The following is an 18,567-nucleotide window of genomic DNA, read 5'->3' on the forward strand; positions in this document are numbered from 1 at the left end:
TCCCCACACACTTTTTCCTTTTTACAAACAGGAAAATCCTTTAGCTTGTGTTGTTAACAGGTCAGTTTGAACGCTCCTTATAAAACCCAAATATAGGAGCAATGTTTTTCTCTTCCAGAATTCTTCCTGAATCTCAGATTTTCAATAGTTTGCTACTGTGTATACCATTTCATTATTTGTTTATTTACAAACTTTATTAAGGACTTTGCTCAGCTCCATATTTTGTGTCATTTGGAGACAGGCTCAAATCTATCAATGACAGACAGAATCCCCAAAGAATATATCCAAAGAAAAATGTTGGCTTTAAAGGTAATATACATTTCTGGAGCTGTACTGTCATTACCTATCTAGTAAAATGACATCTTCTCCTTTACATTTCCGCTATTCATTTGGCCAGCCACTGTTCTACCTTGAGATTGAGCTAAATCACCTGGTTCAGACAATCCTGGATTCAAATTTCTCCTCAATATCCTATTAGCTGAATGCCTTTCTGGCACTCTAGGCAGTGTTTTTATTCATCAAACAGGAGTATTAATTTTACCTACACTGTTGGGTTGCTGTAAGGATTACATGTAAAGTATGCAGCATATATGCCTGGCTCATAATGGGCAGCCCATTCAGTTAGTGGTGGGTTTCAGGTTTGTTTGCATCTTTATTGGATAACCATCTTTCATTCCACCCTGTGAAATTGTTTCAACCAGTGACTATTCAATAAACTTGTTAACAAGTATACAACATAACCAGGGTTTGAGTCATAGCACATTGGGATTGCTTTTCAGCATAGATAATTTTGGCAAGTACCTATTCCAGCACTTTTTCTTCACGTGATCACTACAGGGTACCCTAAAAACATGGTTTGGTTCTTTGCCGATGACAAAGGATAAGAGAAGATGAAATTACTATGTGTCAATAACTCAAGTATAAAAGCTATGTGACTATATGGGAATGAAAAAATTATATACATAGTTTCCCACGCCCCCTCCCCCCAACACACACAGCCTTTTTCCTTAAAGCTCAAACTTGATTCACAGGTACAGGCCTCTGTAACTTTTCTTGGCATTGAAGTCATGAAATCTCCTGTCCACTAAAGCCACAAAAACCTATAGTAGAAGCAGGTAGCATACCCTACTTAGGACACATATCTTTTACGGTAGAAGGTAGCATACCCTTCGCTAGGCTCTCACCTGTCGGCCAGGTCATTGTGACGCAAATACTATGGACCAGTGAAGAACTGCCAAAGAGCAGGGGCGGGGTCACCTGGGCGGTAGAACCGAGCAAGGGATTCCCCCAGGAGGTCGGGGGTGGGGGTGGGGGAGGTGGAGGAAAGACCCCTGGGAAAAGAAAGAGGGAGACTCACTTGCCCCATCCCGGACCCGCCCCAAACAAGGTGAGGCCATAGCCCCCTCCCTCATTCCGAACCCGAGGTTCTGCTGAGGGCGTTCTCCCAACCGAGGTCTCGAAAGGAGAGAGGTAGGGAGAGAGGGCGGTGGCGCTGCCGGGGCTGCCGGCCCCGCTCCCCCCGGCCGCTGCGCTGCGCTGCGCTGCGGCGCGCTTGGGATCCGCTGGTTGCTATTCCGGCTGGCGGCCGCCGCCGCAGGAAGGACCGGTTCCTGCGCTCCCCCCGCCCCCTTCCCTTGCCTTCTGCTGACGCTGACGTCGGATGAGGGAGCTGGAGGGACGCTCGGACAGCTGCCGGGAGGCTCCTGGGGGCCGGGGCTCCGAGGTACCTGTCCTCCGGGGCCCGGGTGGGGATGCACCGGGCGGGCTGCAGGCTGTAGCGGGAGTCGCCCTGCAGCCGGGGCGATCGGGGGCGCCAACCTGGGACTGCCAACTCTGCCCTCCGCGGGCGGCGAGTGACAGGCAGGTCGCCTCCTCCTGCCACTGATCCCCGTGCGGGAACCTCTGAAGCCCCTTCCCCTCCCCCGCCTGCTCCTTAGGGCCTGGGAAGGTCTGGCGGCTGCGTGCGCCCGGAGAGCGTGCGTCAGCCCCCAGGGAGCGGGAGGAAAGCGTTCCGGGCTCCGGCCCCATCTCTCGCCTCAGCGCCGGCAGCGCCCTGACCCACGCCAGCCCACATCACCCACTCGTGCCTAGCCTCCCAGCGGCTCCGGCCCCGGGACCTCAAGGTCCTTGCGTCCGGGGCTGACTTGTTGACAAGTTCACCGGCCGCGGCGCGTGGTGTCTGCCTTTTCTCTTCACCCCATTGCCCATCCTTGGCGGAGGTGGCGTGGAGCAGATGGGTACCTCTTTATAACCACTAGTGCCGGGGGGCCTGAGCTTGGTCCCCTGCGAGGGAGGTGATCACCCGGCTCGGACCTGATTCGAGCAAGAGACCCTAAGCAGGCCAGATCCCTGCAAACCCTGGCGCGCCCGTTTCCTCTGGGTGTTGCTGACGCCTCCTTTCCTGACCCGGGGCTATTGCAGCTCCTGCTTCCTTTAGAAAAGAACATATCCTGTTATTATGCCTGCTGTTACCCAGAACGACTCTCCATTAATCTTTCACACTGTCTTCTTACCTGGAGTGCACTCTAGGCCCCTCAGCTTTTCTTTGCGGGGGGAGGGGGAGAGGGGAGGACAGGGAAGGGAGGGTCTTGAAAGTACTGCGCCTTTCACCAGCGTTAACTGCCTGGTGGGAGAAGAGTCCTAGTTTAGAAAGAGAATCAGGTTTCCCTGTGTTTAGATAGCATGCAAAAATCAGCATTAGAAAGGGTGCTGGGTGGCAGCCTTAGAAACTGTGATCTGGTAACTTTATAAAAATGATCAGGGCCTGGAAAATATAGCACCAGCTGGTTTGAGAATGATATTGAATGTAGGAAGTAAGGTAGGTAGGCATTAGCCATTACGGCTCTGTAAATTATGACTCACTGCAAACATGTTCGTGTCCAAACATCTCAGTGAAGTGTGCTCAGAGAAATCTCAAATTGGTTCCTGTCGACATTTAGTTTAGATTTTCTGAGATCTAAACTGTTCCTAGGGGTTGGGAAGTGAAATGGGGAATGGCTAATGGCTTGAAATTAATGCTCCAGAGTTAGTTTCTTACTTTCTTACCTTCTATTTAAAATACTCACACATTCTAAAAATACTTTTAAGTGGTTTTCAAACCAGTTTCTCTTTAGGTTTTAATTTTTATATTTGAAACATCGTGTGTAGAATAAACCGTAGGGGCAAAATCCATTTATAATCCGTAATAGTTTTATTGTCACTGGTTTTAGACCACCATATATATACCTGTATATTTAATTGCAGGAGATGTGGCTTTATAAATGGATCTTTTTTTTTTTTTTTGGTATTATATAGGTAAATAGTTGTACTATGTGTATTGAAGATAAAAGATCTTTAGAAAATGACAGTTAAGCTATTGAGTACAAATTATAATAATGAAAAAAACCTTATGCTAAAAAGACTAACTGTGGATACGCCACCCATGGGTCATTAAATGCTAAAGACACTGGATGGAAATGCCTGGACAGTTTATTTTACAGCTGTCTTTTCCCCAGTTGGTGCACTTGAGTATCTAGCTGACTGCTTCCTCTGAGCATTTCTTTCTCCACATCAGCTGTGTGAAAAATACAGAAAATTTTGTTACCCCAAAGAAAACCTTAAATATTGCTGCATTTTCAAAACATTTGACTAAACAGTACATTTGTTCAGGTGCAGGCCATTTTATCAGAGACAGGGAGGCGTGGCCACCATGAAAATGAATGACATGGAAGTGAAAACCTGTGTTGGAATGAACTCTAAAGTTATGGAAACCTAAGGTTACAGAAAAGGAGAAGGAAGGGAAGTTAATAAGCCACATGGATCAGGAAGAATTTTTCCTCTTTACTGGCTGAGCTTCAGAGCTAGAAGGCTGGGTGGCAACATTTAGGCTCAGTGCCCTGGTCACTTGTGTAACTTTTACTCCATCTGCATTATCAGATTTATAGGGACCATGGATAGTTTTCTATCTGCATATTTTCATTCATTAGGTAACATAGGTCACTAATTAATTAACCTTATTCCCAGCCTCATCCCTGTCTAGAATCTGCCTCAACAGAGCTTTATGCTCAAAGACTGATAGAGGATAAACCTTTTTTCCCCAATCACCGCCCCCCAACACACACAATCATATTTATCATAATGGGAGGGTGTACAGAGCGCACACAGGCCGCGGATCCCGATGGAGCAGGATTGGAACCCCAGCTGCAACAGCTAACTAGTTGCATGACCTTAAGCAAGTTACTTACATCTCTACACCATCATTTCCATACTTACAGAGCAAGAATACACACCTTCTAGAGTTCTGGTGGGGAGTAGAGATAATATATGTTGACCTTTAACAAATAGCCAGCTATTGCTCTGGAAAAATATGTTTATTCATGGACAACAAAGAATTGCAATTCAGGACATGTGGTCTAATGCAAACCACTTGTAAGTCCAGAGAAACAAAGGAGAGGAATGCTCTTTTATAGGCTCGGAGGAAACTGAATGTTGGAAATGTAGTGACTTTTCATTGGCTGAGTTTTGGAAGTCTCCCATTGTCTGAGCTCTTACTGGGCAAGGAAGAGTCTTTTTCTTCTTCTGCTGAGGTAGTAAAGTAGTATCACTTCCCATCAGATGCAAGGCAGTTATCCTTCCATTGGGGAGAGTGGTGTTTTTGAATGACATCTGCGAGAGTTTTCTAAATGAAGTTTCTGTTTATTTTTACATACACAGAAAATGCTTTACATAGTAACCAGGACTCAAGTAGTAGCAGTAAATTATTCTTTCACATGCTAAACATATGTGCTATTTGTATCTGAAAAAAATGCTACTCCTTTTCCCTTGGTGAGAGGGCAGGTGTTCCAATATGGTCTTCAGTAGTTCCAGTGATTTTGTACCAATACTGAGAATTAGGGCTTTCTGGAATACTTCTGAGGTTGGGGAATGCAATCTGTGGTCCAGAAACAAAGCAAAGCTTATTTGTTCCAGTGGGGACAGAGCGTCCAACTCCCTGCCACTCAGGTGGGATCTATAGACCAGCAACAGTGACTTGCCCTTGGAGCTTGTTAGGCAGGCAGAATCTCAGCCCACCCCCCAGGCTCACTGAATTTGAAAGTGCACGTTAACAAGGTCCCACAGTGAGTCACGTGCACATTAAAGTTTGAGGAGCATTGTTCTAACCTGGCATGTATCAAACTTTTCTGCCCAATAGCATCATTTGGGGGGCTTGTTAAATGTGGATTCCCAGCCTGGCTTCTCTCATCTGCTGTTAACACCTCAAGTGGCTCTGGCATCCAGGGTCCTTCCGTGTCCTTCGAGAAACGCTGCACCAAGCTCTTTATCCAACATAGTGCTCTAAAATGGGCCAGTGCCCTCTTTCCTTGACAAAGGCGCATATTCAGCCCCTTTTGGGGTAAGTAGGTATTGTAATCACTATCTGATAAAAAAAAAATTAAGACCACCTGCATGATATCTTGGATGATGTGTGTGGTAGAAGTTCCTTGAACTTCTGTAAATTCTAGTTGACCACGCTTTCATTACTTCATCATCCAAATATATGCACTCTGAGTGTGTGTGTGTGTGTGTGTGGGTGTGTGTATTAGTAATTTTAAATAGTAATGAATCTCTCCCGGACAAGGATGGCTGTACATAATAGGGCATTTAATACATGCTTTTAACCTTCCTTCTATGTGGCTGTGGACCAGGTCCTTAGGATAACTGATTTTGAGCTTCACCCATAAAATGAGGATGATGTCTACTTGGCTGTGTTGTCAGGATAAGCATAAGGTGCACAAAGCATACTTCTCAGTGGCTGAAAGTGGTAGTTCCTCAACTAATGCTAACTACTTGTCCCAATATAAACCTAGTGAGAGAGAATGAGTTCATGGGAATCTGAGAAGATGGCATTGCTCATGATGAGAAATCTCTCCCGCTAAGTCAGATGACATCATTCACCAGGCTTTAGACCAAATCAGAGAAGTGGGGTCGCAGCTTAGTTTTCAGCAGGCATATGCTGCGTCTATGCCATGGGCCATGCACTGGGCTAGTACTGGGAATCCCGGACAGACCCAGACCCTATCCTGCTCAGGAGGGGCTAGAGCCTGGTGAGGGAGAAGTGGAGAAATCAGTTGACAATTATGTTTTAGCAAAAACAGAGAGGGATGAAGCCCAGGCCAGAGGCAAGCCACCCAGTGGGGGAGAGAGCAGAGGAAACCTGGGAAGGTTCACAGAAGGTGGGATCCTTGAGCCGAGCCTTAAAGGACCAGTGGGAATTTGGCAGGTGCAAAGGGTAGGGAATGGAGAGGAACAGTTCCCAACACAGTCTCTGTGAGGGGGTACAAAGGGACAGAGTACTGGAAGGTAGTCCTCCTGTGCATGTGTATCCCTTATTAGCTGAGATACCTGGGGCAAGTTTATCATCTGTGATTAGAGATTTTAAATGTAATAATCAGGGTAAGCACAGGGTTGATTTCAATTATTTGCTGAATAGGCATGATGGTGGAGGTCTTAGTGGAAAATACGGGACCAGTGTTGTCATTAGAATTTGAGAAAATAAAGAGGTCCATTTTAGAATACATTTAACAGAAAATACATAAAATTAAAAGAAGGCAACTGAAAAAGACAACAGAATGCGATACAATACTGTGCGGTGGGACACACAAGGTATATATGTTCAGTGATGGACTGCTGATTATATAAACAATGATATATGGTTCACCCCCAGACTCTAGGTATGGTGTGGAAAGGTACTCTCTTTCTAAGTGGTGGGAGTATTTGTACAAGGAGTGACTATGAAAGTATTGCGGCTACTTTCCCAGAGCACACATTAAAAATCTCTTCCATTACTTACCATCATCTCTCATGTCCTATTCTCTGTTCCCAGAATAGGGCATGGACAACAATATATGAAGCCTAAAGGTACTTAGGGGAAATCTGGCCTTCTCTGCATGTTTCTGGGGGAGTGCATCCTTAGCCGGAGTCCAAGGAGCTAATTGTGGTAAATGGTCCCTCCTCTCTGTGTTGGGAGGAACCCTGACAGCCACCAGGAGTCCATCAGCAAGGTTTTGTTGTGCAGAAGCACCATTGTGGTAATGGATTTGGGATGAACACAGGGCCCGAGCCTATGATTAGGAGAAATTGTTTTTTGTAGAAATAGAGCCCATTATCCAACTCATTCATCCAATGGTAAAAAAAAGTGGTTAAAAACAGGCGCTCAGGAGTCAGAAGCAGATCCGAATTTACATGTTGTTGACTATGGGCAAACTACTTCACCTTTCTAAGCTTTTCCTTTTTTGTAAGAACTTTATTTTTAATTACAGCTTACAGTCAGGATTATTTTGTATTAATTTTAGGTGTAGAGCGTAGTGGTTAGATAATCATATACTTTACAAAGTGATCTCCCTGATACTTCAGGTACCCACCTGGCACCTTACATAGCTCTTACAATACTATTGACTTTATTTCCTATACTGTACTTTACATCCCCATGACTTTTTTTGTGACTACCAATTTGTATTTCTTAATTCCTTCACCTTTTCACCTTTTCCCCCTCACTTTCTAAAGGGGGTGAAGCCCCTTCCTGGTGGTGGTGTGGGGATGAGATAATAGGGTTAAGGCTTCACACATGTGAAGTGCTCTGTAAATAGTAGCACATAATTATTGCCCTTTGTTCATCACATATTTACTAGAGGCCTGATGTTTCAGGCACTTTGCTTGGTGTAAGGAGACCAAGAGGAACCAGGTAGGGTCTCCGCTTTCAGGGGACTCGCAGTCTGGTGCGGGAGATGCCGACGTAATTAGCTGATGGTGGGAGAGTAATGGGAGTGCAGGCTACCACCAGCACGGGGCAGTTCATTCTTCAGTGATGAGGACAGGGTGGCAGGCCCCTGAGGGGTGGCAGGGTGGATGTTGGGTGGGGGGAGGCTTCATGGAGGAGGTGACATTTGAGGAGAGCCTGGCAATAAGGTGTAAGTTGACCCACTGGATAAAAGAGGGGAGGGCATTTCAAGTGGCAGGAAACTTTGCAAGTGGCATAGCATATACAGGAAGACTCTAGCATTCTCAAAGGACCAGAGGAATAGTTCTGTGTGAGGGATAGTAACGTATTTTTGGAAAGGGAGCCAGAATGTGAAGAGGCTTGGGTTTTTTTGCTTAGAAGTTTAGAATTTTCTCTGGTAGGAGGGTGGTATAATTAGATTTGCATATTATAATGATAGCTCATACTGTGGTGTAAAAGATTGGAGTTGGCAGATACAGGGATAATATTGCCTCTGAAGGCCTACACTAAGTCCTGGATGTGAATATAGACAGGAGAAGATGTAACTAATAGCTTTTTAGGTAGAATGGAAAGAGCTTGGAGACTGGCTTCAAAAGATGAGAGAGAAGTCAAGTTTTCAACTCGGGCCACTCAGTGGATTTCATGCTGGTAAATTAACAGAGGGACCACAGGCGGAAGATTGATTTGGGGTAGAGAGAGAGGGAGGTAAGTTTAGTTTTAGATGTGCTGAATTTGAAGTGCCTATGGGATATCCAGGTGAAGATTACAGTAAGGGGATGGAAATTCATACCCTTCTTCAGAGCCTCAGATCTACCTTTTCACCTCCCTACTGTAATCTCTGGAGAGGTGTTTAATTCTGGAAGTCATTGGCGTATAGCTCTTGTTTGAAGCCACAGAAGTGGATTAAATCACCTAGAGAAAGCAATTAAAGTGTAATAGAAGACAATCAAGTTTGGAACCTTGTAGATCACTGATATTTGAGATATGGTACAGAGGAAGAGGAGCTAACAAAGAAAATAGAAAAGTTAGCAAAAGGGTAGGTAGTGTTTCCTGAAAAATGAAGGAAGGGAAGCTCAGTTAAAGGTCAAGCGAGATGAGCACTGGAGTTGGGCTCACACTGAGCGACTTTCTCCGATAGGGTGGGGAAAGGAACTAGGCTTTGTGGGCTCGGAACTCTGCAAAGTGAAGGAGGAAGATGGTAGCTGGAAGAAAGAGGTTGAAGAATGTGGGTTCAGGGCAAAAAGAGAAGGGAAAGTAGATGGATTAAAGGTGGAAAAGGGCAAGGGGGTGAGATCTATCCCTTTTGGAGGGAAAGAAAGAAGTGAACAGCAGGGGTTACAGTCATGGTACTGGAAAGTTCCGAAGAAGTTAGCAGTGGTGCATGAGGGGTAGAAGCTGTGAGAGAAGGTGCCCAGTGCAAGGCCAAAGGCCACAATTCCCTGAAGTGCCCTTCGAGGGAGACTGGTTATCATCACCCTGGGGAGTTTTCTTCCACCTGCCGCTCATCCCTCAGTGTCGCCGTGGGCATCTCTGTGAAATGGGTGAACTTTGCAGGGGTGCCAAACCACTCCCTGTTTCTGCTTCCTGCTTCTCTCTGCACTCCTGACCCAGAGCTCTGTGCCTTTGGGCTACTTCCTACTTATTCTCTCTGCCCTGCCAAGTGTATGCCCAATGGCTCTGTCTTTCCTGATCCCTATCAAAATAACCAGTGTTTTGCCCTATTCGCTGTGGCATTGCTGCTATTTAATCCCGTAAATTTCTTTCCTAAGAAAACAGAGGACCTGGAAAAGGGATCTTTTATGAGTTCTCACGTAACACCAACTGATGACCCAGTATAGATAGGCAAGGCAGCTCTGTCAGTGGAGGTACATGAAAATACAGTGCTTTCTCCTGTTGTTTGCTTCCCTTCGCTGCTGACTTTTATTTTAAGGTCCTCTTTTTGCCTCTCCCTCCCCTGCCTTGGCTGCCCTCATCCCATGCTCTTAAGCCAGCCCAAACTCAAACATGATTTAGTGACTACAACTTTACCAAGGAAAGACCTTGAGTCCATGCCATTTCCAGAGCAAGGATCTGTGTACAACATTTACATTTAATAAACCTCATATTGGTGTCTGTGTGCTTCAGGAATTTTTTTAAATGATTTTATTATTTATTTTTAGAGAGAAAGCAAGGGAGGAAGAATGAGAGGGAGAGAAGTCTCATCAATGTGCTGTTGCCTCCTGCGCGCCTCCCACTGAGGGGACCTGGCTGCAAGCCAGGCCTGTGCCCTAACTGGGAATCCAACTGGTGACCCTTTGGTTCCCAGGCCAGCCCTCAATCCACTGAGCCACACCAGCCAGGGCAGGAATTTAATACTAATGAAAACGGCTTACTACGTGTCTTGGGAAACTTTCTTCAGTCCTGGGCCTCAGTTCCCTACTTTTTGAAAAGAGGAGATTAGACTAAATGATCTGTAAATTCTCTCCAATCTCTGAGTGATCCTGTGGAGACATAAATTATTTGATCATCTCTTTAAGATGCCTTATTATGAATTTAACATTAAAGAAGAAGAAACTTGTAAATATTAGTGTTTCCCTAATTAGTCTGATTGTTGGCATTATGCTCATATATAATTTCATGGAGTTGTGGGCAATATATTCACAAACTTTTCTTCCATAAAACCTGTAATATTATTAACCATTCATTTATTTCTGTTTATTTCCATATCAATTATCTAATATAATTTATGTATATATTTTATATTTGTAGGCATATATTTCTATTGAAATTATTGGGGTGACAGTTAATAAAATTATGTTGGTTTTAGATGTACAGTTCTGTAATACATCATCTGCACATTGTATTGCGTGTTCACCACCCCAAGTAAAATTTCCTTCTCTTTTTATGCCCAAGCAGTATTCCATTGTGGAAATATACCACAGCTTCTTTTTATTTACTCACCTACTGATGAGCACTTTGGCTGCTTCCAAATCTTGGCTATTGTAAATAATGCTGCAATGAACATAAGGATGTATATATTCTTTTGAATCAATGTTTTGGATTTCTTCATATATATTCCCAGAAGTGGAATCTCTGGGTCATAAAGTAGCTCCATTTTTTATTTGTTGAGGACTCTCCATACTGCTTTCCACAGTGGCTGCACCAGTCTGCATTCCCAAAAACAGTACACAAGGGTTCCCTTTTCTCCACATCGTCACCAGCGCTTGTGTTTGTTGATGTATTAATGATAGCCATTCTGACAGACAGCTATCATGAGAATAAATGAGAGGTGATATCTCATTGTGATTTTAACTTGCATTTCTCTGATGACTAGTGACATTGAGAACCTTTTCAGATGTGTATGGGTCATCTGTGTCCTCTTTGAAGAAATATCTATTCAGGTCCTTTGTCCGTTTCTTAATAGGGTTGTTTTTTGGTGGTGAGTTTTATAAGTTCTTTAAATTTTGAATATTAACTCCTTATCAGATGTATCATTGGCAAATATGTTTTCCCATTAAGTGAAAACATATTTTCATTTTGGTTTTCCCATTTGTCTTTTCATTTTGTTGATGGTTTCCTTTGCTGTGCAAAAACTTTTTAGTTTGATGCAGTCTGATTTACTTTTTTCTTGTGCTTCCCTGCCTGAGGAGATATATCAGAAAAAATATTACTATGAGCAGTGTCCAAGATTTTATTGCCTATGTTTTCTTTTAAAGATTTTAATGATTTGGCCTCCAACATTTAAGTCTTTAATCTATTTTGAGTTTATTCTTATGATGTAATATGGTGGTCTAGTTTTAGTTTTTGCATGTATCCATTCAATTTTCCCAACACTATTTATTGAGTAGACTTATCTTTACCCCGTATGTTCATGCCTACGTTGTCAAATATTAATTGACCATAAATGCATGGGTTTATTCCTGGGCTTTCTAATCTATTCCATTGATCTATACATATGTTTTCATGCTAGGACTGTGCTGTTTTGATTACTGTGGCCTTGTAGTATAGTTTGATATCAGGTGGTGCGATTCTTCCAACTTTGTTCTTCTTTCTCAAGATTGCTATGGCTATTTGGTATCTTTTGTGGTTCCATATAAATTTTTGGAATATTTGTTCTAGTTTTGTTGAAATACCATTGGTATCTTTATAGGAATTGCATTGAATTAATAGATTGCTTTGGGTATTATGGGCATTTTAATGATGTTAATTCTTCCTAACCATCAACACATTATATACTTCCATTTACTTGTATCTTCCTAAATTTCTTTTTTCAGTGTCTTATAATTTTATAAGTACAGGTCTTCTACATTCCTGGTCAAATTTATTTCTAGGTATTTTATTTTATTTTTTGAATGCAGTTATGAATGAGATTGTTTTCTTTTCTAAAAAAATATATTTTATTGATTATGTTATTACAGTTGTCCCAGTTTTTCCCCCTCTTGTCCTCCTCCATCCAATACCTCCATTCCCTCGAGCAATCCTTCCATAGTTCATGTCCATGGGTTGTGCATATAAGTTCTTTGGCTTCTCCATTTCCTATACTATTCTTAACATCCCCCATGTCTACTTGTACCTACCAATTATGCTTCTTAATCCCTGCACCATTTCCCTCATTCCCCTCCCAGCTGATAACCCTCCATGTGATCTCCATATCTATGATTTTGTTCCTGTTCTAGTTGTTGCTTAATTTGTTTTTTTAGATTCAGTTGTTGATAGTTGTGAATTTGTTGCCATTTTAATGTTCATAGTTTTGATCTTCTTTTTCCTTAAAAAAGTTCCATTAATGATTAACTCCTTTAGCTTTACCTTATCTGGGAATCACTTTATCCCCCTTTCCATTTTAAATGATAGCTTTGATGGATAGAAAAATCTATGTTGCAGGTCCTTGCTTTTCATCACTTTTAATGCTTCTTGCCAGTGCCTTCTTGCCAGCAAGTTTCTTTTAAGAAATTAGTTGATAGTTTAATGGGAACTCCTCAGTAGGTACGTCTCTGCTTTTGTCTTGCTGCTTTTAAGATTCTCTCTTTGTCATTTACCTTTGGCATTTTAATTATGCTGTGTCTTAGTGTGGTCCTCTTTGGGTCCAACTTGTTTGGGACTCTTTGTATGTCTGTTTCCTTCAGCAAATTAGGAAAGTTTTCTTTCACTATTTTTTTTAAGTAAGTTTCCAATATCTTGGTCTTCTCTTTCTGGTACCCCTATGATTTGAATGTTGGTCTCTTTGGAGATGTCCCAGAGGCTTCTTATTCTCTCCTCATTATTTCTTTTTTTTCTGAATTCTTGGTTCTTGTTGCTGTTCTGGTTGAATGCTTATTTCTTCCTTATATTCCAAATCATTGATTTGAATCTGGCTGCCTCCTCTTCACTGTTGGTTCCCTGTGTATTTTTCTTTATTTCACTTAGTGTAACCTTCATTTCTTCTTTTATGTTGTTGCTGTACTCAGTGTGTTCTTTGAACATCCTGATCACCAGTGTTTTGAACTCTGCATTTGATAGGTTGGTTATCTCCATTTCATTTAGTTCTTTTTATGGGGTTTTGTTCTGTTCTTTCATTTAGGCCATATTTCTTTGTCTCCTCAGTTTGGCAGCCTCCCTGCATTTCTTTCTATTTATGAGGTAGATCTGCGTTGACTCCCTGTCTTGGCAGGGTTAAGTCTATTCTAGAAAAGGCACCTGTAAATTGTATGGGGCGGAGGCTCAGGTAATCACCAGGGCAGGGCAATGGACTTAACTGCTTTAGTGCTCTGTGTGCGGGGAAGGCTCGGAGAGGGGACAGTGCTGCTGCCTAGCTTCCGGAGGCGTGCCCAGTCACTTCACCCACTCCCCATGTGCAACTGGCATGCTTCCAGCTGTTGCCCTAGCAGTCAGTCCCAAAGTGGGTGGGTTCGCATACATTCTAAGACTGTGCAGGCCCTTTTAGGGGAGTTTCCTAAAAATCTGGCAGGTTCTTCTGCCACCCCAGCCCTCACTGGTTATTACAGCCAGAGGTCATGTGGATGTCTTCCCGGTGCTGGAACCCTGGCTGTGTTGTTTTGCCTGGGGCTGGAATCACTGGCTCCCAAGGTATCCCTTCCAATTTTTACCCACAACACATGAACGTGGGACTGCCCCTTCCTCCACTGCTGCTGCCTCTCTGTGCCACACTGCATCTCCTCACCTCTCTGCCCTTCTCTGTGTCTCCGTCCCTCCTATCTGTCCAGAAGAATGTGACTTCTTTAAATCCTTGGTTGTTGGACTTCCGTACAGTTTGACTTTCTGACAGTTCTGGGTGTTACTTGTTTTGAGGTTTAGTTGTAATTCTCTCCGTGATTGCACAAGGAGGCAAAGCATGTCTACCTACACCTCCATCTTGACCAGAATTGTGGGTCAGGATTATTTTCTTAGTTTCCCTTTGTGATAGTTCATTATTGCATATTTATTTTGTATCCTGCTACTTTACTGAATTCATTTATCTGTTCTAGTAGTTTTTTGGTAGAATCTGTAGGATTGTCTATATACAGTATCATGTCATATGAAAGTAATGACAATTTTACATCATTCTTTCCAATTTGGATGCCTTTTATTTCTTCTTCTTCTCTGATTGCTGTGTCTTGGACTTCCAGTACCATGTTGACAAGAGTGGTGAAACCAGATATCCTTGCCTTGTTAGCAATCTTAAGGGAAACTAGTTTTTGCCCATTGAGTATGTTGCCTATTTATTTGTCATGTGTAGCCTTTATTGCATTCAGGTATGTTGCTTCTATTCCCACTTTGCTGAGAGTTTTTATCATAAACGGGTGCTGGATTTTATAAAATGATTTATCTGCATCTATTGATATGATCATGTGGATTTTATCCTTCATTTTGTCTACATGGTGTATCTTGTTTATTGATTTATGGATATTTTACCAATATCCTTGCATCCCTGGAATAAATCCCACTTGACCATGGTATATGATATCTTTTATGTATTTTTGGATCTGGTTTGTTAATATTTTTTTGAGGATTTTAGCATCTATGTTCATCAGGTGTATTGGCCTATAATTGTCTTTCTTTGTCATGTGTTTATCTGGCTTTGGAATTAGGATAGTCCTGGCCTCATAAGATGAGCTTCAGAGTTTTCCCTCCTCTTGAGTTTTTTGGAATCATTTGAGAAGGCTAGGTGTTAGTTCTTCTTTCATTTTTTTGGTAAAATTCACCTGTGAATCCATCCAGTCCAGTATTTTTGTTTGTTGGGAGTTTTTTGATTAGTGCTTCAGTTTCGCTAGTTGTATTCTGTCTGTTCAGATTATCTGATTTTTCCTGACTCACTTTTGGAAGATTGTGTTTCTAGGAATTTTTCCATTTCATCCAGATCATCCAATTTATTGGCATATAGTCATTCCTAACATTTTCTTACAATACTTTGTATTTCTTTGGTATCAGTTGTTACTTCTCTTTCATTTCAGATTTTATTTGGGTCCTCTCTCTTTTTTTCTTGATGAGTCCAGTTAAAGGTTTGTCAATATTGTTTATCTTTTCCAAGAACCAGCTCTTGGTTTTATTGATCTTTTTTATCATTGTTTTAGGCTCTGTTTTGTTTATCTCAGCTTTGATCTTTGTTACACCCTTCTCACTTTGAGCTATGTTGTTCTTTTTCTAGTTCCTTTAAGTGTAAAACTAGATTATTTATTTGACATTTTTCTTGAGATAGGCCTGTGATGCTATGAATTTGCCTCTTAGGACTACTTTTGCTGTGTCCCATGAATTTTGGGTTGTTGAATTCTCATTTTCATTTTTTTAAAGGCATCTTTTGATTTCTTCCTTGATCTCATTGTTAACCCATTCATTGTTTAATAATATGTAACTTAGCTTCCATGTCTTTGTGTGTTTTTCAGCCTTTTTCTTCTGATTAATTTCTATTTTCATACCGTTATGTTGGAGAAAATGCTTTACATGATTTCAGTCTTCTTAAATTTATTGAGACTTCTTTGGTGTCCTAACATGTGGTCTATTCTAGAAAACATTCCATGAGCACTTGAAAAGAATGTATATCTAGCTGTGGCTACTTTAAGCTGAAATGCTCTGAAGATATCACATGAATCCATCTGATCTAGTGTGTCATTTAAGGCCACTGTTTCCCTGTTGACTTTCTGTATGGAATATCTATCCATTGATGTCAAAGGGGCGTTAAAATCCCCTACTATGACTGTATTACTGTCAATCTTTTCCATTATGTCCATCAAGATTTACTTTATACTTTTAGGTGCTCCTGTGTTGGGTTCATACATGTTTACAAGGGTTATATCCTCTTGTTGGATTGTTCCCTTTATTATTATGTAGTGTTCTTCATTGTCTTTTACTATAGTCCTTGTTTTAAAGTTTATTTTGTCAGATATAAACATTGCTACCCCAGCTCTTTTTTCCTTTCCATTTGCATGAAATGGAATGTAGATACTTATTTTTATGCAGAGAATATGTAGGTATGTATTTCATATAGAGAAATATAGATAAACATTTTATATAGAAAAAGAGAGGGTGAGGGAGAGAGATTATCCTCATGTTTTCCCATTTGATGGTTTCAGTAGCTGGTTCATCCACTTCTCTTTCACATGTATCTGATTTGAAACAAATAGGACATTATGCACATAGATTCGGACCATTTTAAAGCAACTTACTATGAATATATGGAGTGCAGCCATTCTGTAGGTCATTTATAAAGGCTATATATGTATATATACATTCACATATATATAAATTTGTGTATACACATATATATGTATGTATTTGAGATTTTATTTTTGTAATAACATTTCTGGCAATAATTATAAGAGTTTCTGGGAAGAAAGTACTGTTTAAATGTATTTTCAGCTGTACAGAATATTAGTGACCTTAGTTATGGAATTAATTTCTAGCTCTTTGTTAGTTTGCTTAATGCCATAGACTAAAGCTGTCCAATAAAAACATAATGGCAGTCACATATGTAATTTAAAATGTTCTGGTGTGCACATTTAAAAAACTAAAAAGAAACAGGTGAAGTTAGGTAATATATTTTATTTAACCCAAGATATTAAAAACATTTCAACATAAAATATAAAATACATATAATATATAAATAAATATAAAATAGACTGTCAGTATATATTCATATATACATAATATATAGTTATATAAAGCTTATATAATTGTATCAACAGAAAATACATACAATTTTGTTAAATATAAAATATAAATGAACAAAATATAGATTAATGAGCTATTTTACCTTTTTGGTGTGCTGTACTAAGTCTTCAAAATCCAGTGAGTGTTATGCATATGAATCATGTCTAAATTCAGACTAGCCATATTTCAGCTGCTCAATAGCCACATGTGGTTATTGGCTGCTGTATTTATTGCACAGCACAACCTTAGATTATTGGTTTGATTTCATAAAAAAATTTTAAAGTTGTGTCATTCTTAAAAATAATGTTTATATAGCCTTCCATATTTTATAATTGGATTCCAATTATAAAATACAGTTTTGAAATATAATTTAATTTATTCCTATTATTTGATAATGTTCTGTGCTGGCAGTTGAAAGATGTAATATTTCCATACAGAAATTAATTGAGAATTTTGTCTGAATAGAGCATTCCTTCTTGTCACCTTTTGAGGTTAAGCTTTTAGAGAAAAAGCCACCATAAGTACTAGAGATTAAAATCTGTATGCTAAATTCTAATGGACATTTGAAAGTTACGTAAACAAACTTAAATAAAATTAGAGGTGAATATATATTATACAGCAAATTTTTTTAAATTAATCTTTTCTTTAGCAAAAATAACCTATTTGTTCTTTTTGTATTTTCAGTGTTCTTATCCATTTTGTATTATTTGTTCTTGTAGATGTCTTTGAGGTTTTTTGTTTTCACATGCCAGACTCTATTATTACTACCATGTGAGTTTTGTTGTTGTTGTTGTTTGTAGCAGAAAATTCACTCTTGAATATTCTTTGTAAGCAGGGCTTTAGTTAAGAGAAAGAAGGGTAAGCAAGACATAGGCTATGCCCCTTGTGAGCCATCTGAGTTTTATGTGGTTTATTTTTTCAGTTTGTTTTGTGGGGATGTAATGTTTTTAACTAACATTAATATTAAGAAGGAGGACCTTTTGGAGAATATCTTGGCTATTCTTTTTTATTTTCTTAGAATATGAGATGCTATGTTTGATATTTCCCTTTGAGAAACATCTCTTAGAATAGAAGAGACTGAGGAGAGTACCCAGTGTGATTAGTGTTTCAGCCTCAGTGTTCCTCCTTATGAACTCGATCTTTAACCCTATCTTGGTCACATTTTCTCCATTTTTGTAGCCCCATTTTCCTCATCTTTAAAAAGATGTGTTCCTCATCTCTAAGCTTTCTCTTATATGTGTTTCTAAAAGTAATTAAAATTAGCTTTGTATTTTTTGTGACTGAGAGTATTTTGGATGTCAGCTAACCTACTCTACTACTATTTTACAGAGAAGCAAGGTAAGGTCAGGTAGGTGGGGTGACTTGGAAGAGCCAGAAGTTTGTGGCATGGTCATGGGTTCACTGGCTTTTATTTTATATTGAGCAGCATATTGGGAGACAAGTTATGTTGACATTAAAAATATTTACTTTAGGAATGTGATTTCAATAGGTTTAGGGCATCATTAAGCTTAATTAATGTCTACATAATACTTCAGCTGTTTCAGAATGTGAACAAAATGATCATTTAAAATTCAAATTTTAGCAATGACTTACATGTGTAGAGTTTAAATACAAACTCTCCATCTTTCAGCTGCCTTGAATAAGGTTAGAATTCTGTTTTCTTCTTGTAAGATTTGCTGACTCACAGAATTAAAGCATGACTCACAAAATTAAAGTGTGATCATGTTTCAGTT

General features: G+C 40.4%; 1 protein-coding gene across 2 annotated transcripts in view; it reads left to right on the forward strand.

Annotated features, from left to right (window-relative positions):
- Nucleotides 1-1,655: 1,655 nt before the first annotated feature.
- The window catches only part of ICA1 (islet cell autoantigen 1), a 136,122-nt gene continuing 119,210 nt past the window's right edge, over nucleotides 1,656-18,567 (forward strand). For both annotated transcript variants that reach the window (XM_054563910.1, XM_054563911.1), the window contains exon 1: nucleotides 1,656-1,723. The gene's annotated coding sequence lies outside the window, so the exon portion shown is untranslated. The remainder of the gene's footprint in view (nucleotides 1,724-18,567) is intronic.

The sequence above is a fragment of the Pteronotus mesoamericanus genome, unplaced genomic scaffold, assembly GCF_021234165.1.
Source record: "Pteronotus mesoamericanus isolate MK-2021 breed Mesoamerican mustached bat unplaced genomic scaffold, CSHL_Meso_final scaffold_85, whole genome shotgun sequence".
In the NCBI taxonomy this organism is placed as follows: domain Eukaryota; kingdom Metazoa; phylum Chordata; class Mammalia; order Chiroptera; family Mormoopidae; genus Pteronotus; species Pteronotus mesoamericanus.